The sequence below is a fragment of the Pelodiscus sinensis genome, chromosome 8, assembly GCF_052426305.1.
Source record: "Pelodiscus sinensis isolate ZL-2025 chromosome 8, ASM5242630v1, whole genome shotgun sequence".
Taxonomy (NCBI): Eukaryota; Metazoa; Chordata; order Testudines; family Trionychidae; genus Pelodiscus; species Pelodiscus sinensis.
In genome coordinates, this window is record NC_143059.1 from 72,285,085 (window position 1) to 72,311,464 (window position 26,380).

General features: G+C 52.1%; 1 protein-coding gene and 1 long non-coding RNA gene across 2 annotated transcripts in view; one reads left to right on the forward strand and one right to left on the reverse strand.

Moving 5' to 3' along the window:
* Positions 1–26,380, reverse strand: part of LOC112545429 (uncharacterized) — a 77,275-nt gene that overhangs the window by 38,221 nt on the left and 12,674 nt on the right. The window contains exon 2 of the long non-coding RNA XR_012905742.2: positions 19,735–19,853. This is a non-coding gene — a long non-coding RNA (uncharacterized LOC112545429). The remainder of the gene's footprint in view (positions 1–19,734; positions 19,854–26,380) is intronic.
* Positions 1–26,380, forward strand: part of SEMA4G (semaphorin 4G) — an 80,681-nt gene that overhangs the window by 4,050 nt on the left and 50,251 nt on the right. The window lies entirely within an intron of this gene.

The window sequence follows — 26,380 nt, forward strand, 5'->3', positions numbered from 1 at the left end:
GGCTTGGCCTTTCGGAACCAGAGCTTGCAAGCGGGGTAACCAGGAGACACAGCGTCTGCTTGCTGTCTGGCAAGACAAAGAAACTGTCCGGCGGGGATGAGGCGCGCAGGTTCCCCCCAGAGGCAGGGAAATGATGGTTGACCCCCCCAAACTCTTTTTTCGGGGCGTGTCGGAAAGTGCACAGCCGGCTCCTGGATGTCCCCCCCTTCACAGCTGCAGAGTTGCCCTGAGTAAAGGCCCAACTCCTAGTGACTTCAGCAGGACTCAGCCTGCCCCTCGCGGCCCGGGGAGAGCAGAACCCCAGGGGCTGTTGTGGTCCCGAATCTCGCTTTGGTGGCCAGGGGCTTCTGGGATCTGCACGGTTTGTCTGCAGCCTGTTGGACATGAGGGACTTGAGTGGCCCGGGCGGGTGTTCGACTCTTCCCCTTCCCTTTGGAATGTCCTGGGTCCTTGTCGCTGGGAGATTTATGCAGCGAGGGTGGCAGGTTGAGTGGAGGAGAAAGTAAGCAGGCGCATGTGGAATAATTGATGTTCAGGCTGCACTCTGGAGGGGGATAGCTGCTTAGAGATACATTGTCTGACTTCATAACTATGCACGGAGCATCTGTATTAGACTCGGGAAAGCATCCCGGCTGGGGAGCGGGTGGTAAGGTACTTACAAAGCTGGATGGGATGGGGTGGGGAGGAGACGTCTCCCCTGGGTCTCCCCTGGGTTTCTGGCGTTTACCTGGGAGGCTGAAATTGACAGCTTGATGCAACTTGTTGTGTAGCTGCGGCTTAAGGGAAGAGCAGTTGATCTTTGTGAAGAGGTTTGCGCTGCTGTCGAATTCAAATAGTACAGATCTGGGGAGAGCCCCCCTCCCAAAGACTGGCATCTGCTTAAATGATCCAGGAGGGTGTGTACCCCCCCCCCTTGGGTAAAATGCAGCAGAGAGAAAACTGAGCTTGGATTACAATCTGCTTTCCTCCCTGGCCTCCTGTGTTGAAAACCCTGAGTAAAATATTAGGGGTAGGGCAGTGGCATTGGCTTCAAGGTGGGGTGAAGCGCGCCGGCTCGTCTCTTCCTGGCTAACTTGCGTTGGAAATCGGAGGCAGATGCTCGGTGTGATTGAGAATTTCTATTTTGGTTTCTCTGGCTGCTTGACAACCCCTCGTCATATTTTACCAGGGCGAGGACTCTGTGCGGCCAAGGTCATGGCGAAATCATCTGTGTGTGAATTTTCGGAATAAACTCTCCCCTCCCCTTAGATCTCCAGATCCAAACCTGCCCCTAAAATGAAAATAGAAGCGGAGCTGTGTAATAAGATGATGCCCAGAGCAGAAAGCAGCTACCGACGTAGGTTTTGGATACGAGAGGGAGGGAGGGAGGACTTTAGGGGCACGTCTACACAGCAGGGCTAACGCCGCAATGAGCTTCGTCAATTGCGGAGCTGAAGTCCAAATAGCTTATTTCGGCTTTTGGCGCTGTCTGCACAGCGGGAAGTCCGAGTTAGAGCCTGCTTCCTCCAACTTCCCTTACTCCTGGTACAGTGAGCGTTACAGGCGTCCGAGTAAGAAGTCCTCCACCTCGCCAGTATTTCGACATGATGTCGACATAACGGCTTGTCTTGTAGACGCGGACTAACACTGTGTGGACGGACCCTAGCAGAATTGAAATGCTGTTGTACTAGTGGGCCTTGTGGTGGTAAGCAGGACTGTGTTGTTCTTGTAGGTCCTATACAAAGCGGTGTGTGTGCAAATAACTTCAGATGAACAAAGTGCTGTGCAGTGGTAGTGGGTTTTTTTTTAATCCCAGGTAAAAATCATCCTCTTCTCATATTCCTTGTGAAAGTCGAGTTAAGAGGGACATCAACTTACAGTTAAGCTTTGGGCAGGAAACAAACAAGGCTTTATGAAATGGGAAAGCAATCCAAGTGCTTCTATCAAGTGTTTTCATGGTTTTTTAAAAAGAAAATGTATCCTTGAATAAATGAAGGTGGCTGAATTTTGGAGCTAAACTACTGAGCTGAGGCCCTTTCACAAGCTTCCTGCGGGGCCTTTAACGAGTCACTGAGCCTCAGTTTCCCCACTGGTGAAATACATCCCGCCGCACGGCGCTGCCACGGGGATCAATCCGCTCCTGTTTAAGAGGCGCTTGGGTACGCTGGCGTTGGGGAGGGGAGCACGTACGCCGACGGAAGCTGCCAGTGTCTTTGAAAGCCAAACCTTGTGGCACCAGGAAACCAGAAGTAAAACGAGCACTAACCACACATGGAGCTGCCTTACACGGCCTGTCTTGGTTTGAGCCCCGTGAAATGCAGACTGTCCGAAAGCGCGTAGCGTGGAAGGTCTGCGGGGCTGGTCACAACGGCAGGGAAACGTGTTGTTCTAAATAACGTGCAGAGAGTTTCTTTATGTTCAGGGGCCTCTTTCTCATCTTCCTGGGACTCTAAAATTAAGCTTCTGCGTCAGGCCTGCAAATAAAGCCCTCGCACCACCAAGCCTGCGAAGGTTTAACTGCCGGCTGCGTACGTGGCTTTGTTTGAAAGCAAAGACAAATGTGTCCATTGCTGCCAGGAAACTACCTCAGCCCTGGCGGCTAACTTCTGCGGGCGCAGCTCGGAGGTGGCCGTTTCCAAACATACTTACCATTGGAGGGGTTGCTTGTTTTCTTTCCTTCTGAACTTCATCTCCGGTCATCCCCTGCTGGCTCTAACAGGGGAGCGTGCCCTTCTGAGCAGAACTGGGGTGGGCTGCCGGGGGTGGGGTGGGGTGGTGGTGATTGCTGGTGTACCTAAGAACTAGGGATCACCAAATGCAAAGAATAGGCAGCAAGTTTAAAACAAACAAAAGGAAGTTTTTCTTCACGCAGCGCAGAGTCAACCTGTGGAACTCCTTGGTGCAGGATGTTGTGAAGATCAGGACTTGAACAGGGTTCAACAAGGAGCTAGATAGATTCATAGAGGTTAGGTCCATCAGTGGCTATTAGCAAGGGAGGGTTGGAATGGTGTCCCTAGCCTCTGTCTGTCTGAAAATGGGCAACAGGAGAGGGATCATGTGGTGATTACCTGTTTTGTTCCCTCCTTCTGGGGCACCTGGCATTGGCCACAGGCCACTGGGCCAGATGGACCTTTGGTCTGACCCAGCAGGGCCGTTCTAACGTACCTAGGCCTTGCTCCTGCTCTCTGAGGCCACGGAGGAACTGGGGAGGCGAGGGCTGTCCTGTTTGTTCCAGGGGGTCCGTCTCCCTGGGACAGATGGGCCAAGCTTGCTTGATCCGCACCGGTGGGTCTGTCTTCACTGAAGAGTTCACATGGGCGCTTTTCGGGGGTTGCCCCTAATCCGCTCCGGCCCGCGCACAAAACTCTCAGCTACAGTTGGTGATTTCGACCCAGGCTAACTGGGGGGGGGGGGGGGGTTAGAGCTGGTGATCTGCTCACTTGGCAGGGAGGAACCAGGCTAACCCACGCCCCCCGCGCCTGCCCGCGGTCCCCCTCTCCCTTCGGTGCCAAGTTCTCCCGGGACGTGGCGGGGAGGAATCCCAGCGGCTCGGCTCACCGCAGTGCCGAGCAGCATGGGACGTTCCCCCCTCCCCCCCCGCCCCCAATGTCCTGGCAACCCCCCCAGGGCAGCACCGCGATGGCCACTTGGGGAGCACCCCTCCCCCGATGGAAAAGGCTCAACGACTCCCCCCCTCCTACCCCCAGCACGTCGGATTTGGAACCCTGAGCTCTGGAAGCTGGAGGGTTTCTCTGGATTTTCCCACTTCGCCACTTTCACTTTCAGGTTCGCCTGGGCCCGGCCCTCCTCTTGTGTGCCCTTTCTGGGAAAAGGCGCCGTGCCCGCCCCTCCCCCCGCCCTGGCGGCAGTGTGCTACCCCCCACCTGGGGCGGGCCCTGCAGATCGCGGCGGGTCTCAGGCCGTGGAACTCGCTTGCGCGTGTCGGTTCTTGGGAGCGACTTGCAAAGCGAAACGGGCTCCTGGCAAACCCTCTGGGGGCGGCTGAGCGGTGTCCTGGCCAGGGAGAGGGGGTTTCCCCCTGGAGAGGCAGGACAGGTGCCATGTAAACCTGGCGGCTGGCTGAGAGCTTGCCTGTCTGTCCCCATGAGTTCTGGAAGAGGGATCGCTCCCCAGCAGCATTCCCTGCAAGCGGAGCACGTGGGCAGCTGTCCCGGGGGGATTCCAGTGCCACCCAGCTGACTAGCAGTAAGCCTACAGCCTGCTTCTGCACGTCTTTCTACGGGTGGTGCACATCTGCACACACTTTGGTGCATGTAACACCATTTATTCCGCACATGGATAAACATGAGTGTGAACATTGCTCCCCACCCACCTCTCTGCCCCTTTAGGCTGGCGCCGCATCCCAGTTGTGTGGCAGGAAAGAACCACACACTTGCTGCCTCTGTTCTGCGCTAGCTGCCCGCTGCCGCCTCCCACGGAGGGGCAAGGACCGGTTATGCCATGCAGGCTGTTGGAGAGACTCCTGGCTTCTTCTGCAGCACCCCGCTCTCCTTGTGCCCCCCTTCTGCCAAGCCCAGAGCTCCCCCCCCCCCAACGTTTGCTCTTCATCTAGGAAATTGGCTCGCCCAGAAGGAGTCAAAATCAAATCCCGGAAACGAGAGGCATCGGGGCAGAAGTTTGGGGTGGGGGGAGGGGGAGCAGGGGCCTGTGTTCTGGGAGATCCACCCATGTCCTAGGAGTCCCCGGGCCCGCAGCAAGAGACGTCTCTGCCCCAAGGGACTTGCCAGTCAAACCCCGGGTGAACAGGCTCTGCTTTCTAGCGAGTCCATCATTGTTGCTCCGTCCTCCGAGGTGTGACTGGCTCAGGGGGAGGGGGATCCATGTGCTGGCAGGAAGGAGTCTGTGGGCCCCGTGGTCTGGGGGGAGGGTTGTAAGTCGGTTGCTGGTAACTGGAATGGCAGAGCGGGAGCGGCTGGGAACAAACAGAACCCGGGAACCCAGGCGGCTGTTGATCCATCGGGGAGGGGCCTGGGCGCGGCCAGTCCTGAAGTGTGAGTGGGGCGGGGATGGGGATACACGAAAAGAGCCAATTGGCAGCTCTCACTGCCCAGGGATGCTGTTCCCCACACCCATTAATGCCCCTCCATGGTCCTCAGCCACAGGACTCCCGCCGCGGCTGACGGCAGATGCAGAAAACATCCGGAGCCCGGGCTCTGGGTCCGATTGTACGTTCGACTGAAGTTAGGCTCACAGCTAGAGCCCTGCCAATCCGCAGATATCCGCACCCGCTGATATGGGGGCAGAGATCCACAGCTCATTCCTGCAGATATGGATGCCACTGTGGTTACAAATGTCGCATCTAGAACCCGGCACATTCAAGGAGATCCGCTTTACAGCCGTGGTCCGGCTGTGGATATCCGCTTTATAGTCGTGGGGCCAGCTGTGGATATCCGCTTTACAGCCGAGGTCCGGCTGTGGATATCCGCTTTATAGCTGGTGACCGACTGTGGATATCTGCTTTATAGCCATGGGTCCAGCTGTGGATATCCGCTTTATAGCCATGGGTCCGGCTGTGGATATGTGCTTTACATCTGGGGTCCGGCTGTGAATATCTGCTTTATAGCTGTGGGTCCGGCTGTGAATATCTGCTTTATAGCTGTGGGTCTGGCTGTGGATATCCACTTTACAGCCGGGGTCCGGCTGTAGATATCCGCTTTATAGCCGGGGTCCGGCTGTGGATACTGCTTTACAGCCAGGGTCCAGTTGTGGATATCTGCTTTACAGCCGGGGTCTGGCTGTGCATATCTGCTTTATAGCTGTGGGTCCGGTTGTGGATATCTGCTTTACAGCTGGGGTCCGGTTGTGGATATCTGCTTTACAGCTGGGGTCCGGTTGTGGATATCTGCTTTATAGCTGGGGTCCGGTTGTGGATATCCGCTTTATAGCTGGGGTCCGGTTGTGGATATCCGCTTTGTAGCTGTGGGTCCGGCTGTGGATATCCGCTTTACAGCCGGGGTCTGGCTGTGGATATCTGCTTTATAGCTGGCGTCTGGCTGTGGATATCCGCTTTACAGCCGGGGTCTGGCTGTGAATATCCGCTTTATAGCTGTGGGTCCAGCTATGGATATCTGCTTTATAGCCAAGGGTCCGGCTGTGGATATCCGCGGCTCGTTTTTGCGGCCATAGAGGCGGATCTGGATACACATTTTGTATCCGTGCAGGGCTCTGCAAATAGCATCTGTGTGACTAATCACCAGTGCTGAAGTGCCGGCTGTTTATCTCTGGGTCTGTGTCACAGGGAACCTGGGTGTCTTTTATGAGTGGGCTGACAGTTCGGAAAGGTGTGAGTGCATATCGGTGTAAGGGAAATCTAACAACAGTCGGGGGAGAGAGGGGGTTGGAAATCAGCCGGCGCAAAGTACCAAGAAAATGAAGGAAGCTGAACTAACTCAATCCCTTCCGACCTTACTCGTTGCGAGACCGTAACTCGTGCACGGCAGAGATGGAATCCACGGTGATCCCTAGGGCCCTACCAAATTCACGGCCCATGCGGGTCAGTTTCATGCGCACAGGATTTTTAAAAGGATACATGTCAGGATTTCAGGTATTTCGGGCCAAAATGTCACTGTGGAACTGTAGTTACTGTCCATGAGCCAGAGACCAGTGATCCGGGGAGAGAGTCCCAAGAGATCAAATGGATGGAGAATCAGGTGTGAAATTCACCGCTGTTCTGCCTGCCGTATCGGGGAAGCCTTGAGACACTCAGGCCTTGCCTGAGTGTGGATACTTCAAGAGCTTGCTACTAAAACAGTCTAAAAGAGGAGCAGAGTCATCTGGCTCTCCCGTCCTCACTGAGTGTAAGCCCACAGGGCACAGTGGGGTGAAAACTGGGTCGTCCGCGACTTGAAGCCGCTTTCTCGAGAATCAGGTTTGCCGAGTGCGCGGGTTTCAAGAGCAATATTTCCATTCTTTTTTTTCTATCCTCATGCGGAATAAATTTTGTTCTGTGCATGCGCCATGTGCAGATGTGCACCACCACTAGAAACACAAGCTGCCAGCGGTGGGTGGCTGTGGGTGCTCTGCTCATCAGCTGGGTGGCACTTGAATCTTTCCTGGGTGGTTGCCCAAGCGCTCAGCTTCCAGGGAAGATTGAGGCTGAGAGATCTCTTCTATGTCCTGAGTCCTGGTGCTGTCTTCCATCGCTTTGTTTTTCTCCTTCCCAGTGAGTTCACCTTCTTCCCTCTCCTCCTCCTCCTCTCCTGGCATTTTGCACTCCCCTCTAGATGTGCATCAAGGGACATGACCCAAATACACACTGCGGATTAGACTCTGAATTTGGTCCTTAACCATAGAATCCTAGAGCTGGAAGAGACCTCAGGGGTCATCAAGTCCAGCCCCCTGCTCTAGGCAGGACCAATCCCAACTAAATCAACCCGGCCAGGGCTTGGTCAAGCTGAGACTTAAAAACCTTGAGGGATGGAGATTCCACCCCCTCCCCAGGGGACCCATCCCAGCGCTTCCCCACCCTCCTAGGGAAAGAGTTTTTCCTAATATCCAACCTAGATCTGTCCCACCGTAATGTGAGACCTTTGCTCCTCGTTCTGCCGTCCATCACTCCTGTGAACAGCCTCTCTCCATCCTCTTTGCAACCTCCCTTCAGGAAGTTGAAGGCTGCTCTCAAATCCCCCCTCACTCTTCTCTTCTGCAGACTAAACAAACCCAAGTCCGTCAGCCTCTCCCCATAGGTCATGTGCTCCAGCCCCTAATCATTTTGGTTGCCCTCTGCTGGACCCTCTCCAATGCGTCCACATCCTCTCTGTAGTGGGGGCCCAGAACTGGACACAATACTCCAGATGTGGCCTCACCAGAGCCGAATAAGGGGGAATAATCACTTCTCTAGATCTGCTGGAAATGCTCCTCCTAATGCACCCTAATATGCCATTCGCCTTCTTGGTGACAAGGGCGCCCTGTTGACTCATATCCAGCTTCTCATCCACTGTAACCCCCAGGGCCTTTTCTGCAGAACTGCTGCTTAGCCAGTCGGTCCCCAGCCTGTAACAATGCTTGGGATTCTTCCGTCCCAAGTGCAGGACTCTGCCCTTGTCCTTGTTGAACCTCATCAGATTTCTTTTGGCCCAGTCCTCTAATCTGTCTAGGTCACTCTGGACCCAATTCCTGCCCTTAAGCGTATCTACCTGTCCCCCAGCTTAGTGTCAACCGCAAACTTGCTGCGGGTGCAATCCATCCCCTCATCCAGGTCATTAGTAAAATGTTGAACAAAACCAGCCCTAGAACCGATCCTTGGGGCACTCCGCTAGAAACCGACCGCCAACCTGACATTGAGCCATTGATCACTACCCGCTGGGCCCGGCCTTCTAGCCAGCTTTCTATCCATCTTACCGTCCACTTATCCGATCCATACTCCCTTAACATACTGGCAAGAATACTGTGGGAGACCGTCTCAAAAGCCTTGCTAAAGCCAAGATCTATCACATCCACTGACTTTCCCACGTCCACAGAGCCAGTTACCGCATCATAGAAACTAAACCATCAAAGGGGGTTTTCACACAGGCCACTGCTGGGTTTAAAGGCCTCGGTAAAGGGGGCGGATTTTGCTCAGCTTGAGGCAGTGGGCTGCCCTGGTCTGTACTTGCTCTGGCATTCGCTGCAGGGCTGATGTATCCTGTCTCTCAGGTCCCTTCTGCCAGGTTTTGTGGAGCGGGAGGGAGCTGTATGCAGGCACGGGGGCTGTGATTTATTGTAGGACGTTCTGCACGTCTCTAGTTTCTATTTGGCCACCTCTTCCTGGGGGTTTTTAGCCTGGTGCATTTGAAGCCATCTTCCAGGTAAGAAGGAGGGCAAAGTGTTTCCTTCTCGACACCAGATGATTCCCCTGGGCTTTAATACATGAGCTGCCTGCTCTTCCCTGTCACTCGGTGGCCAGCGGCCGTCCTGGGCTGGGCATGCGTGGGCGCGACTTTCCCCGCTGTCCGACTTCCTGCAAACGTAACATGAGGCTCTGAGGGCTTCCTGTGGGAACTAGCACAGCAAAACTCCCGCTGGCTCTGCCACAGGGAACTGTCCTGCGCTCATGTAGCAGCCTTGCCTCCCCAATGCCGTAGAAAACTTGGCAGCGAAGCCACGCAGAAAACCGTTTCCCGCTGGTTCGAACTCTTTTCCCGGCCCGAATTCATCCAACTCTTGCACGTTCTCACCGACGGCAGCTCCCTCCCCAAACGTTCCGCCTGGGCCGATGAAAACGTTTGAATTTTGACCGTTGAAAACGTGTTGGGTTTGTCTTTAACCGGACGCGCACGGACCTTTCCCAACGAAAAGCCGCGCTGAACCCCAGAGAAGGGTTTGTTTAGAAAAAAGCCCAAACAGGACATGTTGGAAATGTCGGAGCCCCCCCACCCACCCCGACTGGGGAAGTCACCAAACTGGGTCCTTCCCCATGGAAAAAAAATGTGGGTTTTGACAAATCAGTGAAAAAATGTTTCATTGCAGAATTTCCAGTGTGTTCTCCTGCCTTCCTCTGTGCCCGTCCTCGAGGCCAAGATACCGGGAAACATCATCCTGCCCTCCCTGCCCCACGGCGCTACGTACTCCCTAGCAAACTGGCCTCTTTCTCCTCCAATATATCCCCCCCCCCCCATCTCTTGGGCTGGGATGTGCCATACGGATGCTCCTGAAGCCATTCGCTCCCTCCTCTTTGCTTCCTGCTGCCCTCCTCCACAGCCCCGTGGTTGTGCACCGGCTGCGTTCGCCAGGAGAGGAATATATGAAGGGCTGCTACGGATGCTAGTCTCTCTGGCAGAGGTTTCTAAGCCACCGTTGGACTCGGGAGCAGGTGACTAATCGAAGGCCTATAAATGGGTAACTTGGTATAAACGGCTCAGAAGAACAGTCAGGAGGTGGTGGCTTGACAAGTCGGCCCAGGCCACCCTCTTGGGCATGTGCATTATGGAGTTAGAGACGGTTGGCTACTACAAATCAGGGCTGGCTAGCAAAGGAGGCTGTGTGTGTCTGTAGCGCCTGGGCCTCATTTGCATAAGGCCCCCTGGGTCTAGAACTTGCGTCTGAAAAGCTGCTAACCAGCTGGTATCCCCATGCTGCCACCAGCTGGTATCCCCATGCTGCCACCAGCTGGTATCCCCATGCTGCCACCAGCATGTACTCTGCTGTCAGTCCCTCGCTGTGGACACAAGCCACAGGATGTTCCGCCTTATGGGTTTGACAGACAGCAGCCTTATGGCTCCTGATTGGCTCCCTGCCCTATGTAAACCTAAGGGGCATTCCAAGAAGTGTCCTGCCCCCCCAGTGTGAATCTCCTATTGGTTCTCCTCCTGGCTTCGCCCTTGTCTTGATTTGGACTTTGCCTCCCGATCCAGACCTGACTCGGAGTCTGACCATTGGTATCTGCCCCAGCGTGAAACCTGCCTATGAACTTCTCTGCTACTCACCCCAGGTTTGCCCTGCTCTGACCGTTGGCCCTGACTGCCCTTGTTAGGACCTTGATGGTTTGTCGCAGAAGCTGGAAGGTGTGTGATGAATGAAGATGGTCTCTTAGTTACGGCAGCTGAATTCTGTTCTGGCAAACAGGAGTCTTTTTTCCTGCCTCTGCCACAGTGTTCTTCTGTGCTGCTGGGCATGTCACTTAATCCCAGCTTTCCCCTGGGTGACTGCTGTGTGTTCTTTGTTTTCTGGGTGCCTAACATGAAACGTCTGGGGGCTGGGAGAAATGCTGAGCGCTCGCAGCTCAGCACCGGCAGAGGGAGCTGTCTTTTGACCACGTGTGCTATGACAGTGCTACGGACTCAGTATAATCGTGGCCTTGTTGTCACAGAGTGGACCCCCCAAACAGGCCTGGGCCCCCACACACTGAATGAGGGGGACCGAGAAGAAATAGGGAGCAACGCTTCAGTTACTGAATGATGTAGGGTCCTGTTGGCAGGAGAGAGTCTGGGGGGTGTCATTAATGCCTGTATTGTAACACATGTGCCCAAGGGGGCTGAATCAACCTTAGCCCGGGCATTTCTTCCCTTGGCAGTGCTGGGAGGCCGGCAGCGTCAATCTTTCGTGGCGGGTTTCTTTGTGATGTCCGACTGTTTTATTTGTAAAATCCCCCAACTCATCCGGCGCCCTATCGACCCCCAGCGTGGTCAAGAGCAGGGGCTGGGCCTTTTTGATCCACCGCACAGACTTCTGCCGTGGGAGCTAATGGGGTAATGATCGCAGTAGTAGGCTATTATCCTCCCACTAGAGGGGTTGTGAGACAGGTGTTTGCAGGCCACAGAGCAAATGGAGAGATTCGGGCCTGGGGTGAAGTCCAGGCTTTGGAGGGGGAATATGTTCCAGTGGTTACGCTCGCCCTCCTCCCCCGGGTCTGTCCCCAATTTCTCTCTCCTCCTACCCACTCCTCGTGCCTCCTGCCCCCCTCTTCTAGCTCCTTCCTGCCCCTTCCTGCCACTTCTTTGCCCTCTGCATTTGAATCAGGTGCTTGCTCGATCTCCTCCTTGTTGCCAGGAGGGGAACCATGGGAGTCCAGGGTAGACAGTCTCCCTGGTCTCAGTTTTGGTGCCCAGGGCTGCAGCACGAGGAGCAATTTTGGGGAAAGTCCCGTGCAGCCCCTGTGGTCCGGGGACGGGGCATGCACAGTTGCACTGAGGGGATGGTGCGTGTACAGTCCCCTGTTAGGAGCTGGAGGGGCTGGAGCATGCTCAGTGCAGGCAGAATTTAGCTGCCGGACTGTAACAGGTCTCTGCTAGGGGGCGTGAACTGTGAATCTGTCTGCTCCCCTCCCTTCGTGTAATGCGCCCAGATCTGGGTGAATTTTCACAGGGATGGCACAGGACAACGTGATACCCCTCCTCCCTCGCCTTGCTCCAAAGCAGAGCTTCTCAAGGACACGCAGGGAAGCGTGTCGTTTCAGCAAGCACAAAACATCTCTTTTTTTGGGGGGTAACGTTGCTCTTGGAAACGGCTGAAGTGTGTTCGCCGCACCTTTTGCACAATGATTCTGCTCACGGCGCAGACGCAGGACCTAGTCTGGAAGCGACCTTGGGGGTCACCGGGATCTCTGCCAACACAGGGCTGCGGGAAAGATGAGCCCGAAGGACTTCAATGCAGGAGAGTTACAAGCCGCTGAAAGCAGGGGATTATAATGCAAAAGAGCCTTCACGATAGGTGGCCTCGCCAGCTCTGCGTCGGGTTCCCTTCGTATCGAGTGTGAGCAAACTTTTGTAATGAGAAACACCTGGAGATGACAGTGGATGAGAAGCTGGCTATGAGTCAACAGGGCGCCCTTGTCGCCAAGCAGGCTAATGGCATATTAGGGTGCATTAGGAGGAGCATTGCCAGCAGATCCAGAGAACTGATTATTCCCCTTTATTCGGCACGGGAGAGGCCACATCTGGAGTATTGCGTCCAGTTCTGGGCCCCCCACTATAGAAAGGATGTGGCCACATTGGAGAGGGTCTAACAGAGGGCAGGGAAAACGATGCGGGGGCTGGAGCGCATGACCTACGAGGAGAGGCTGGGGGATTGGGGGTTGTTTAGTCTGCAGAAGAGAAGAGTGAGGGGGGATTTGAGAGCAGCCTGCAACTCCCTGCAGGGGGTTCCAAAGAGGCTGGAGAGAGGCTGTTCTCAGTGGGGGCAGATGGCAGAACGAGGAGAAATGGGCTCATGTTGCAGTGAGAGTCCCATGAGTCAATGTGTCTGAACAGCAACTCCTAGGAGGCCAGTCCAGCACTGGCTCTGACGCTAGACCGGCTTCCTGACGTCGAGGAATGTTCCACTTTCTGCCGGTCGCTGCGAGGCAGATCGGCCATTTTCCAGCGATCGGTGACCGTTTGCGTTTGGATGACGTCCCGGGGAACGGGAAACTCTTGGGGGCGAGCGTTGCTTGCTTTGGAGTTAATGGGAAAAGAAGGTGCTTAGCCTTCCGAATGTAATTCACAGCCCCTGCTAGGACATCTGTCTTCAGGCTGGTATTTCTGCACCGGCTGTAGGCAGGAACAATACGCAGGCTTCCCAGCGTGGGCGGATTGTGTTTGTTTGAATCAGTGTCGCATGTGCTAATAACAGAGGGGTGGGAGGCTGTTTTCCAGTGGCGTGCATTCACCCCGATTGTAAGAAGAGCTTTTATATATTTGTGAATGAAGCGGTGTAGTTGGCTGGCCTTATAAGGCTCTGTGGAATTTCTCTGAGGGTAATACAACTTCTTATTGTATTACATGCATCTGATGAAGTGGGTCTTTGCCCACGAAAGCTTATGCTCCTACACTTCAGTTAGTCTATAAGGTGCCACAGGACTCCTCGCCGCTTGTGCAGATTCAGACTAACACGGCTCCCCCTCTGATACAATAACTTATGAATGCTATGTCCAAGTGATTCCCAAATTTAAGAGCATGGTCCAGGCACCAGTGGCCAAAACTTAGTTGACTTGTTTGGAAAGGGGAAGTAGAAATGTGGGACACCCAGAACCCCTGGAGAGCTATTGTCTTTAGCCATCTCTGTAATTACTGATGGATGGCAGCCATTAGCACATTCCCGCATAACAACCTCTCTTTTTGGCCCAGCCCACGCTCCCAATAGAAACTAAAAATACTGACACCTTGAAAGAGAATGCAAGGAACATAATATATAACAAGTAGAAGAAAAGGGGGACTTGAGTAGTAAATATAAACCAGAAGTTAGGAATTGTGAAAATTGATAAGGGAAGCAAAGGGACACAAGGACAAATCAAAATCTGGTCAACAGAATTAAGGACAATAAGGAGTATTTTTGGACTGTATTAGGAACAATAAGAATCCTGACACCAGTAGTTGTCCATGATTAGCAGGAAATGGTAGAATTATCAAAAATAATGCAGAAAAGGCAGAAGTGTTCAATAAATGTTGCTGTTCGGTATGGGGAGGGGCGGTTGATATGGTGTTATCCTATGATGTTGATAACATCCTTCCTATTCTAATGTAATCTCTGCAGGATGTTAAACAGAAGCTCCTAAAATTAGGTATTTTTAAGGCAACGGGTCCAGAGAACTGGCATCCAAGAGTTTTAAAAGAGTTGGCTGAGGAGCCTGTTGGATCATGAAGGTTGATTTTCAATCAATCTTGGAGCACTGAGGAAGTTCCAGAAGACTGGGAGAAAGCAAATGTGCCAATTTTTTAGAAAGGGCATCCTGGATGACCCCAGGTGCTACATGGCGTGTTGATAAACCTAGAGCGATGGAAACGTGACATAGCACACATGAAATGGATTCAAAACTGGCTGCCTGATAGGCCTCAAAATGTAATTGTAGATGGGGGATTGTCCCCAAGCAGAGGTGTTTTCAGTGAGGGTCACGCAGGGACTGGGTCTTGCCCCTACACTATTTCACATTTGAATAATAACCTACCAGAAAACAACATTGCTCATAAAACGGCCTAAGAATTGGAAGAATGTTAAATAATCATAGACCCCTAGAACTATAAAGAACCTCAAGAGGTCATCAGTCCAGTCCCTTTCACTCATGGCAGGACCAAGCACCATCTAGCCCATCCCTGACAGGTGTCTATCCAACCTGCTTGTAAATATCTCCAGAGATGGAGATTCCACAACTTCCCTAGGCAACTTATTCCAGTGTTTAACCCCCCTGACAGGCAGGAAGTTTTTCCTCATGTCCAGCCTAAACCTCCCTTGCTGCAGTTTAAGCCGGTTGCTTCTTGTCCTATCCTCAGAGGTTAAAGAGAATAATTTTTCTCCCTTTTCTTATTACAACCGTTCAGATACTTGAAAGCTGCTATCCTGTCCCCCCTCAGTCTTCTCTTTTCTAGACTCAGCAAACCCAATTCTTTCCATCTTTCCTCAGAAGTCATGATTTCTAGACTTTCTGGACTTTTCCCATTTGTCCACACCTTTCCTGAAATGTGGCATCCAGCACCAGACCCCAATACTCCAGCTGAGGCCTAATCAGCTCAGAGCAGAGCGGAAGAATGACTCCTCGTGTCTTGCTCACAACACTCTCATTAATGCACCCCAGAATCATGTTTGGTTTTTTGGCAACAGTGTCACACTGTTGACTCGTATTTAGCTTGTGGTCCACTCTGACCCCTAGATCCCTTTCTGCCGTACTCCTTCCTAGACAGTCGCTTCCCATTCTGTATGTGCAGGAACTGGATTGTTCCTTCCTAAGTGGAGCACTTTGCATTTGTTCTGGTTGAATTTCATTCCTATTTTCCTCCAACCATTTCTCTAGTTTGTCCAGATCATTTTGAATTTGAATCCTCTCCTCCAAAGTATCTTGCAACCCCTCCCAGCTTGGTGGTATCTGCAGACTTTGTAAGGGTCATGCCTATGCCAGTATCTAAGTGGTAGAAATGTAGCCGTGTTAGTCTGGTGCAGATGAAACAAAAAACAGGACTGTGTAGCACTTTGAAGACTAACAAGGTGGTTTAATAGGTGATGAGCTTTCGTGAGCCAGACCCACTTCCTCATAAGAACATAAGAACGGCCGTACTGGGTCAGACCAAAGGTCCTTCTAGCCCAGTATCCTGTCTGCCGACAGTGGCCAGCACCAGGTGCGCCAGAGGGGGTGGACCGAAGACAATGATCAAGCGATTTGTCTCCTGCAATCCCTCTCCAGCCTCTGACAAACAGAGGCCAAGGACACCATTTTATCCCCTGGCTAATAGCCTTTTATGGACCTAACCTCCATGAATTTATCCAGCTTCTCTTTAAACTCTATTATAGTCAGATCAAATAGTGGAAGAAAATTGTCACAACCATATATACCAAAGGATACAATTAAAAAAAAGTGAACACATATGAAAAGGACAAATCAAATTTCGATTTTCATATGTGTTCACTTTTTTTTAATTGTATCCTTTGGTATATATGGTTGTGACAGTTTTCTTCCACTATTTGATCTGAGGAAGTGGGTCTGGCCCACGAAAGCTCATCACCTATGAAACCATCTTGTTAGTCTTTAAAGTGCTACACAGTCCTGTTTTTTGTTTCAGCCAGTATCTAAGGCATTGATGAAGATATTGAACTGAACCAGTCCTCAAACGGATCCCTGCAGAACCACACTTGTTATGCCCTTCCAGCATGACTGTGAACTCTTTGGAAATTGTTATCCAACCAGTTATGAAACCGCCTTGTAGTACCTCCCTCTATGTTGGATTTCCCTAGTTTCTTAATGAGAAGGTCATGCAAGACTGCATCAGATAGATGCCTTACTCAAGCCTACCACTTCCCCATTATCTGCAAGGCTTGTTATTCTGTCAAAGAAAGCTATCAGGTTGGTTGGATGTGATTTGTTCTTTACAAATCCATGCTAACATGGATTGTAAAGAGCAAATCATCACCTTATTTTATCTTCCAGATGTTTGCAGATGAATTCCTTAATTATTTGCTCCATTTTCTTCTCTGGCACAGAAGTTCAGCTGACTGGTCTGTCCTTTCCTGGGTTGTTCTTCTTTCCCTTTTTATAGATGGGCACTCGCTTTGCCTTTTTCCAGGCGTCTGGAAGCTCTTCTGTAGTCCATGCCTTTTCAAACAGCTCATAGCTCGGTTATCTCTTCAGTCAGCTCCTTGAGTATTCTAGGACGGTGGCTTGAAGAGGTCTCACTCGTCTGTCGTGTTTAACTTGTTCTTTTCCTGTTTTAACTTCTGAACCTACCCCGTTTGCACTGCGATTTGTGGTCTGAAGTCACCAGCGTGGTATCCTGACCAGAATCTTACTCTGTTCCGTGGTGATCACCGTTCAGCTGGGGTGGGTGGGTGTATGCGTGTGTGCGTGCTCGCTCGCTCGCTCTGCACTGGTGGCCAGCCCAGCAGACTGCAAGAGAGCCCCCAAAGACCACAAAGTCAGACAAGGCTCAAAGGCACCAGGCCAGGTTTATTGTCAAATGAAACCCGGTCCTAGGATTCAGCTGACTCTACCAGGCCACTTACACATATAAGCCTGTTGCAAGGGGGTAGCTCAGTCAACAGTGGGAGGTTCCACTGCCCCCTAGGCCGGACAAAAACAGTCCCTCCAAGACCCACCGTTATACACAGGTACAAACAAGTTACACCTCACTCCTGACGGATCAGCCTGCCCCCCTCTGACGTTACCTGGGTACCACCTTGCACCGATCAAAACATCTCTAGCCAGTGTGCTGTCGAGTTTGACCCTGGGTCAGTAGGTCCCTGTTATAGGTCCAAGATGCTTCTTAATGAGATGATGTTACCACCCCTCTGGAATGTGCATATGTAACTAGGGTTGCCAGATGGTTTCAACAGAACTACCGGACACACGTGACATGACACCACAATCGACATGACATCTTATCTAGAAAATACCCAGCAGTTCTATTTTCTCATTTTGTTTCCCGAAAGCTTAAATATTGGACTGTCTGCTTCAAAACCGGCCCCCTGGCAATGCTATCTGTAACTGCCACTGGGTGGATTTGAACCTGGGACCTCTGTGTGGGTTACGTATACGGCCTGTGCCTGGTGCCAGTTAGTGTTTGCACTATTCATGCCAGATTCTGTTAGCAGGGCCTGTCTCTTGCTCCCAGCTTCACTTAGCTTTATAGTAACCTAGGCCTCACACCAGGCCTGTGGGTTATGCCTTAGGCCCTGATCTTACTACAGCATTCACTGTGGTAAGCGTCCAGTCACCACCAACCTTCTTGGTGGAAACAGAAACAAAGAAGTCATTAAGCAATGGGCTTCAGTTGCAGCAAGGGAGGCTTAGGTTGGACATTAGGAAAAAGTTCCTGTCCAGGTGGTGAAACACTGGAATAAATTGCCTAGGGAGGTTGTGGACTTTCCATCACTGGAGATATTTAATGGCGATAGAAATGTAGCCGTGTTCGTCTGGTGTAGCTGAAGCAAAATACAGGGCTATGTAGCACTTTCAAGACTAACAAGATGGTTTATTAGGTGATGAGCTTTCGTGGACCAGACCCACTTCCTCAGATCAAATAGTGGAAGAAAATAGTCTGAAATAGTTTGAAAACCAGTATCTATGGTTGAGACTATTTTCTTCCACTATTTGATGTGAGGAAGTGGGTCTGGCCCACGAAAGCTCCTCACCTAATAAACCATCTTGTTAGTCTTTAAAGTGCTACATAGTCCTGTATTTTGCTGGAGATATTTAAGAGCAGGTTGGGTAGACATGTATCAGGGATGATATTCTAGTTGGTGCTTGGTCCTGCCGCAAGGGCAGGGGACTGAATTTGATGACCTCTCGAGGTCCCTTCAAATTTTAGCACTCTATGACGTGTTTCTGCCATTTCTGTATTTTTCCGTTTCCTGTTCTTGGTCTTCCTCTTGTTTCTACTATATTTGTAGAATGTTTTCTTGTTATCCTTTATGTCTCCGGTTAGTTTGGGTGCGTTTTGTGCTTAGACCTTTCTAATGTCACCTCTACAGGCTTGTGTTATTTGCTTATATTCGCCCTTTGTAATTTGACCTTGTTTCCCCGTTTGATAGGACTCTTTTTTGATTTTTAGATCATCCAAGATCTGGTGAAGCCAGGGTGGTCTCATACCATGCTTCTAATCTTTCCTACGCAGTGGGATAGTGCCCTTAATAATGTTTCTTTGAAAAACTGCCAACTGTCTTCAATTGTTTTTCCTCTTACACTTGCCTACCCATGGGTTCTCACCTAAAATCTGCCGCCTTTGCTGTCGGTCCTCCCACCCTTCCTTTCACGATCACTTTCATTCAAGCTGCCTTCCGCTTTCAAATTTCCAACCAGCTCCTCCCCGTGTGTTAAAATCAAATCGAGAACTGTCTCCTCCCGGTAGCTTTCTCCACCTTCCGAAATAAAAAAACGGTTTCCAATGCAGCCCAGGAACTTGCTCGATAATCTGTGCCCTGCTGCGTCGTTTTCCCAACAGCTGTCTGAGTAGTGGACGTCCCCCATCACCACCAAGTCCTGTGCCTTGGATGATTTTGTGAGTTGTTTTAAAGAAGCAAGGGGGAAGGGGTAGCTCAGTGGTTTGAGCAGTGGCCCTGCTAAACCCAGGGTTGTGAGTTTAATCCTTGTGGAGGGGATTTGGGGCAAAAATTTGTCAGGGATGGTACTTGGTCCTGCTGTGAAGGCAGGGGATTGGACTCAATGACCTTTCAAGGTCCCTTCCAGTTCTAGGAGATAGGCAATCTCCACTAATTTGTTTATTTAATTTAAGCCTCATCCACCTCTTTTCCCCCTCCTGGTTTAGGTGAGCCGGAGTAGACCTCACTCTTGTTTGTTTCCCCTTTAAACCTTACCCCGAGACGCTCAACAGTCCGTGTGCTATTTCCATCTCAGCCCAAGTATGCGCATTTTTAATATCTAAGGCAACACCTCCTCCCTTTTTTCCCCCGCCTGCCCTTCCCGAGCGAGCTGTACCCTTCCCAGGAGCGGCCCGAGACGAGCTGCCAGCAACTGGCGCCCTAGGTGAAATGTGCGATCGGCGTCCCCGCCTCCAAAGCCCTCAACAGCCGTTTATCTTGGCGCCCTAGGCGACCGCTTAGGTCGCCTGTATTGACGGGCCGCCACTGATCCTTCCATACCAATATTCCAGCCTTGCGTATAATCCCACCCAGATAACGAAGAGGGCAGGGCACGGATTCAGAGCGAGCTGGGTCGCTTGGTACGCTGGGCGCGTGCAAACAATGTGTGTGTCGCTACGACTAAATGTCGCCATCTAGGAACAAAGGATGCCGGCCATTCTTCCAGGCCGGGGACTCTACCCTGGGAGCAGGGACTCTGAGGACGATTTGGGGCATTAGCTGAACACGAGCTCCCAGCATGACACTGGCCAAAAATCCTACCGTGGTTCTGGGATGCATAGCCAGGGAGATCTTGAGTCACGTAAAAGGGTCGTTGGACTTCTGGAGTGGACAGGGCTGCTGCCGAGTTCTGTGTCCGCGTCTGTGCAAGCCGGCTTAAGCTAAGAGAAGGTGAAGGAGCAACTCGATTAGTCTATAAGTAGGGAGCCCCCTCCCCCAGAGCAGGGCCAGTCTCCCCCCCCTCCTGCACTCAACCCCCCCAGGCCAAAGCCCGTCCCCGAATCTAGAGCCCCCTCTTGAATCCCAAACGGCTCGTCCCCGGGCCCACCCCAGAGCCCTCACCCCATCCCGCAACCAACCCATGCCTCAACCTGCAGCCCCCTCCTGTATTCTGAATCCCTCAGCCCCAGCCTGGAGCCTGCTCACACCCCAAACCGCTCTCCCCCAGCTGGAGGCCTCCTCTCTCCTGCACCCCAACCACCCGCCCCAGCCCAGAACTCACTCCCACGCCTGGAGGCCCCATTTAGAGCCCTCACCCCACCCATGTGCGGAATACATCTTGTGCTGTGCACCACAGCATGTGCAGATGTGCACCACCCATAGAAACACATGCTGCCAGCTGTGAGCGGCTGCGGGTGCTCTGCCAATCAGCTGGGTGGCCTTTGCATTTCTCCTGGGTCGCTGTCCCAGTGCTCAGCTTACAGGGAACTTTGCAGTCCACCCTCTCGACCTCACCCCGGCCACACACTGTCTGTGTGCGGAATAAATTTTTGTTAGGTGATCCGTCGCCTCCGTCGTGGTGCACATAATGAAAATCATTCTGCACACGGACATAAAGAATTATTAGGGGGAACAAGCATGTGGCACTCGGAGGGGTGAAAACTGTTCCTTACGGGTAATTCAGAAGCGGCACCGCGAAGAGAGTTCTCGGAATTAGCACATTGGAAATGGAGGAAGAGGTGTCCAGCTGCTCTCGCCTGGTCTGGTGTGCTCAGTTGAGCTTCAAACAGAACAGGTGACAAATCTAGGTTCTCTAAAAGCTTATTCTGTCCCATGGCTTTGAATCAAAGCCGGGTCGGGCGATTTCTGAGCCACCTTAGCCTGGCTGGAGGCAATACTCTTGCGACAGGGCCTCAGATCCTCTACCGGATCAGTCTGCGTTCAAGCCAGCATACAAATGTGACTTCCCCTTGGCGGAAGCGCGTATAGTCCCACAGTAACACAGAAAGCCAAGTTCTGTTCAGCATTCCCATCCCGTGGGATGCTCCAGCTAAAATTGTGGTGTGGCGGGAACCCATCGCAAAACTGAATGCAGGGTTAGTGAAGGATAGGGTTGCCAGGTGTTCGGTATTGACCCGGACAGTCTGGTATTTTTGCCTCCTGCCCAGTAAACAAATTCAGAAAATACTGGACACCTAAAATGTCTGGTATTTTCTGATTTTCTTTTTCTCGCCAGGAGGCGAAAATACCAGATACCTGGCAACCATTCACACACTCAGCGACCAGCCCCTCCCCCCCTTCCTGGGCCCTCGGCCCCCCCATTTACCTGGTTCTGCAGGGGAGCTGCCTTCTGACTTGGATCAGGAAAACAAGATGGCCGCCAGCAAAAAGCCTAATGGTTTTCTTAAAGGGGCCATGCTGGTTTTTTTTTTTTTTTTGGCTGAATAACTCTCGGGGTCCCTTTTTTTTTTTTTTTTTCTACTCAACAACTTTGGTCTCAACAGAATTTTTTCCCCGTTGGCTTTTTGGTTAAACCATCTGGTAACCCTAGTGAAGGCGGTGGAACAAAATGCCAGAGAAAAATCGAGTGCCCTTCCTCTTTTGTTTTATAATCCCGGAGCAATTCGAAGTTTGATTTCTGACACCCAAGAACGGAAGTGGAGGATTTGATATCAATTTGGACTCCTTAAAAACGCAGCGACCATTGCAGTGTATCGTGTTTCTGGTTTGATATCTTTAACAGCTGGTGCAGGGCCTGTAATGTGAGGAGAGAAATCAATTGACTATGCTTTGAATGTACTTGTCTTAAGGCTGAATATCTTGTGTAGAAGGCAGAATGAGTATTCCGAAGACTCTGTGAGATTATGAACGCGAGAAAAGGACTCTGAGAATGTTGGCAGTGAATGGCAGCCCCCCCCTAGATTTCAGGAATGAAATGTATACCCCCAAACGGGTGGCGTGATTTCTGATGTCCTCCCTGGCAGGCGGAGGCTTCAGCTTTTGACATGAGCGCTTTGTTACACACGGTCAGTCTCAAACTCTTGGAAGCGTTGTGTATCTTGCTGGCACAAACACTTGTTTTGGAAAGCTTTTGATCTGTGCAAATGTCTTGGAACGCTTTCAAGCCACACAATGTAATAGCCAATAGCAAGTACAAGGGTAAATACTAGGAATGGGAGGTGGGGTAGCCCGGGTGAGAACTATAATGCGGTAGGGGAGGGGAGGGGGTGCTGTTTCTCATCCAAGTTGGGAGTGTCGCTTTCTCAGAGCGAGGTAGAAGTTTCATTTAAGATGCTCCTCCGGCAGTGCGAGAACACCTTTCGCAAGCAGGCCCACTCGACGGGATCGTATGCTTTTCCCGCATGCCGGGTGGGGATCGTGAGGCCAGAAGGAATTCAAAGGAGGCTTTCTTGAGCTGTACAAAAATTATTTCAAGGGTAATAAGGCTTTGGGCAGTTGGCAGGTGGGACTGTGACTTCTTGAAAAGAACACTGCTCTTTAAAAGTACAAAGTGGTGATGTGGGCATTGGCTTTCCTGATGGCTGCCCGCTGATTTGAACGGACGCAGGCGCCGACGTGACTTATTCCGATCTTCTGCAGTGATGCAAGAGGGTCTTGGCTGGCAGAAGAGCATGCAGCTGTGGACTTAGGGCTGTGTTGTCTGATCTACTGTCTCCGTGCCCTTAGTGTGCAAGGGTCATTGCATGAGGAATGTGTAGAGGAGTTCAGTGTTACGAAACGTGGTCCCCTGGGGTAAAATCCACGTATGAGAATCGGACGCAGCAATGGCCAAAGTACAGACCTGTCACTGTTAATTTTTAAATGAAGTGAACAGAGATGAAGACGAATGGTATCCTCAAACTGCAGCCACCCCCCTTGTCCCTGAATTCACAGCACTCAGCTTCGTGCTCTGCATGGCCCCCGGGGACGGACTTTACCATCCCCTCTGGAACAGATCAATGGCCAAATCTAGCCTTGGGTCTTTTCTCTCCTTCTGATCCCCACAAAGTGTGGCCAGGCCAGAAGGGAGGGGGTGGTATGAACCGGAGTGGGAGGAGAACACTGGGGCCGGGTGCATATCCCTGGATCATGCTCTACGGGAGACCTGAGCCGTTCCCACGCGTTAATATCGGTAATAACTGCCAAGCCGATAGGGATCAAGGAACAAGGTGTGATCGTTAACGTGCTGTTTTCAAGCAGAATGGCTAAGTGAGGGTTCCATCAGCGTAAGAATCAGGAGCAAGCCCCCCAAAGCGAGCGGACGCCTGCGTAAGCAAGATCAGAATCCGGCCCCGAGGAGCATTTCCTGCCGGCTAGCTGAGGGGCTCTTCCGCACGGGAAAGCGTGGCGCCAAAACGCATGGGATGTGGGGAAACGCCTCACGTGAGCGCTGCCGGGCCAGCAGTGACAATGGGGGGAGCACAAGGGTTAGCAAGAGCCTGCCGGTCCACATTGATTCCCGCGGCTGGGAATGCGCCGGCTGTGGATTTGCTCTCTCTGCCCGATTCCGGCTCCTGGGTGTTCTTTGACAAACGGCCGGGGCAGCCTAGAATCACGGCGGCTTTTGTCAGAGCCTCTTGCTGTGCAGTTTGGTGTTTTCTTGGGGTCTGTCTAGACTTCAGTAAACGTTCTCTCCCTCCCAGCTGGGTTCTGGGGAGCTCTCCTTTTCCTTCTCCGGCCCTAGAGGTTTATGTGCCCTGTGAGAAGACATCAAGCGGCCCCGCTATGTAAGGCAGGGGTGGGCGAAAGGGCTTTTTAAGCACCGTGTGCTATTCGTGAGGCAAGGGGAGACCAGAGGAGGCTTCATACACTCCCCTGCCCCCAGACCGTAATTGGTCTAGGGGCAGGGGAGCGCGGGAAGACTCCTCCCATGCCAGGGGCATGGGTATCTTGTGGGAGCATGGGGTGGGGGCAAAGACACTCCCTCACCCCCAGACCAATCATTTTCTGGGGGCGGGGAACCCGGAAATATCTTGGCCCCGCCCCTTCTGCTCGATGCCCCGCCCCTTCCTGTGCGGCCCGGGGCCACTTCACAAATTTTCGAAGTGTCCGCCGGCAAAAAATGATTGCCCCCTGCTGGTGTAAGGGCAGGATCAGAAGGTCCGGATTTCTCTGCTTCCAGGGGTACTGTCCTTTTTCAGTGTTTCTAATCACTCCGGGGTTGTAAGGAAGCTTTTCAACGAAAAGCAGAAAAATGTAATTAGGCCCAGAAACGAAGCGAGGAATCTGCCCCCGGAAAAGCAGGCTGACGAGGCATTTCAGAGAGATTGGTTATGGCTGTGAAAGTCCCAGTAACGGCAGCCCATGGAAACGTAATCCCTGTGCACAGGACCTAGCTGGGAGAACAACCTATTTTCAACACTAACCTAGTTCCCTGCCCTATTTTATCTGGAGAGGCCATAATAAGCCTAAAATTGCTCTATTAATATTGCAAGGCAATTATATCCACTGGAGTACAAGTTAAAGGGGTGTCCATTGTCATGCTTCAGGGCACAGCCTCGTCTTGTGGCGTAGGGTCAGGAGGAAAGTCACCACATATACAGCTACACCCTGATACTGTCCAGTTCAGCACTGGCTTTGGAAGTTCCAATCTTCCCACATGGTTATCCCTCTCTCTATTGGCAGCGAACACGACATGGCTTTGGGGAAGCTCGTTTCATAGTAAAGCGTTGCCCTGGATCTCCAGGAACGCTGCACCACACCCCTTGGAAGACTAAAAAGGAACCCACCAACATAAAAAAAGCCATTTGAACAACGCCCCGGTCAAGTTTCCATCTAATTTTTTTCCATCAACGTGTGGATGAAATTTTGTTCGGTGCACCCAGGTATGTGCAGATGGGCACCACCAATAGAAACTCAGGCTGCCAGCTGTGGATGGTTATTGGTGCTCTGCTAATCAGCAAGGCAGCATTTAAATTTCTGCTGGGTGGCCGCACAAGCGCTCAGCTGACAGGGAACACTGACCCCTGTGGAATGAGCATTATAATGTCCGTGTTTATCTTACGCTGGCTGTTGACCATCTGTGCTCCCTGTGGTTAGCATGGTGGTTCAGCTGGAGACTGATCAGTTTTGCTCTTCAGTTCTCACGTGCTAGCAAAGGCTCTCTGGCGTTCTAGTTTGGCGGGGGAATGCTGGAACGTAAATAAATTGCGTAGAATCTTTATTTTTAATGCATTCTTTTTTTTAGTTGAGTAACTTTAATACTAGAGCATTAGTCTCCAGAGATGTTGGTCTAATTGTGAACGGTGCAGAGAACGTCAATAAGGAAGTGTTATTTACCCCTTCGCTTACCACCAGAACCAGAAGTCACCAAGTGCAATTCATAAGACACAGGTTTACACCAAACAAAAGGCAGTATTTCTTCTCGCAATGCAACATCAACCTGTGGAACTCCTTGCCAGAGGATGTTGCGAAGGCCAAAACTGTAACAGGGTTCAGAAAAGAAGTGGACATGTCCATGGAGGGCTATTAGCCGGAGCGGGCAGGTATCCAAACCCGTGTTCTAGCTTTTCGACAGGCCAGAGAATGCCATGGTGGCTTTGGGCCTCCCAAGTGTGGGCTTTTTCCAGGAACCAGTGCTGCCCCCAAAGCGATTTGGATCCAGCTTCCAGTCGGCTGCTCTGTCTCCTGGCCCTGCCTTGTGTCGGGGCCGGGAGTTGGGCAGCTGATGCTGGCTCCTATGGGGGGGAATCTCCAAAGGGCTGTTCCGTCCGCCTGGACCGCTTGCCGGCCCAGCATAGCAGACAAGGACTGGCTGGGCCGGCTCAGACCACCTGCTTGGCGCTGCCCAGCGGCCAGTAGCTTGCACTGCGGAAGGACCCTCCCCCTGCCCAAAGCCGACCTCCTCCATCCGCTCTTCCAGCTCGGTTTGGTTCTCTGTTCCCGTTGCCCCTTTTTGGGCTGATCAGAGGTGGGGGCAACCCTGTACTGTATCAAAACCCCCCAAACAAAGGGTACTGAGTGTGGGTACCAAGTGCTCTTTTCCGCTTCATTTAGCATGGATACGTGACTCGACAATTTCTTCCCCCCCCTTTTCCCCTCCTCTTGCCCCCCCCATCCCCTCTCTGTGCGATTCATTTGAAAACTGGACCCCTTAACCGCTCCTCACCTGAAGAAGTGGCCTGTGCCCACAAAAGCTCATGATCCCGGCTCCATGTATTGTTCGTCTCGAAGGTGCTGCAAGGCTGTTGGTTCAGGATGTTTCAGTTTCGATTAATCAGCAAATCGATTAGTTAAGGGCCCCTCTGCCTTCGAAATGTACATTTCAAGGGCAGACGCGCTGTGGGGAGCACCGGGTTGAGGGGGGGGACTCAAGCAGTGCCCCCCCCCGGCCCCGCGCTCCCTCTTTTGAAATGTACAAGAGCCCGAATCGGAAAGTTCTCCGCCCCCGACTCTCCATCTGGGGAGGCCTCCCCCTCTCACAACTGTCAGCAAGCCAGGGGGGCCCCTCCCCCTTCTGCACCATGGC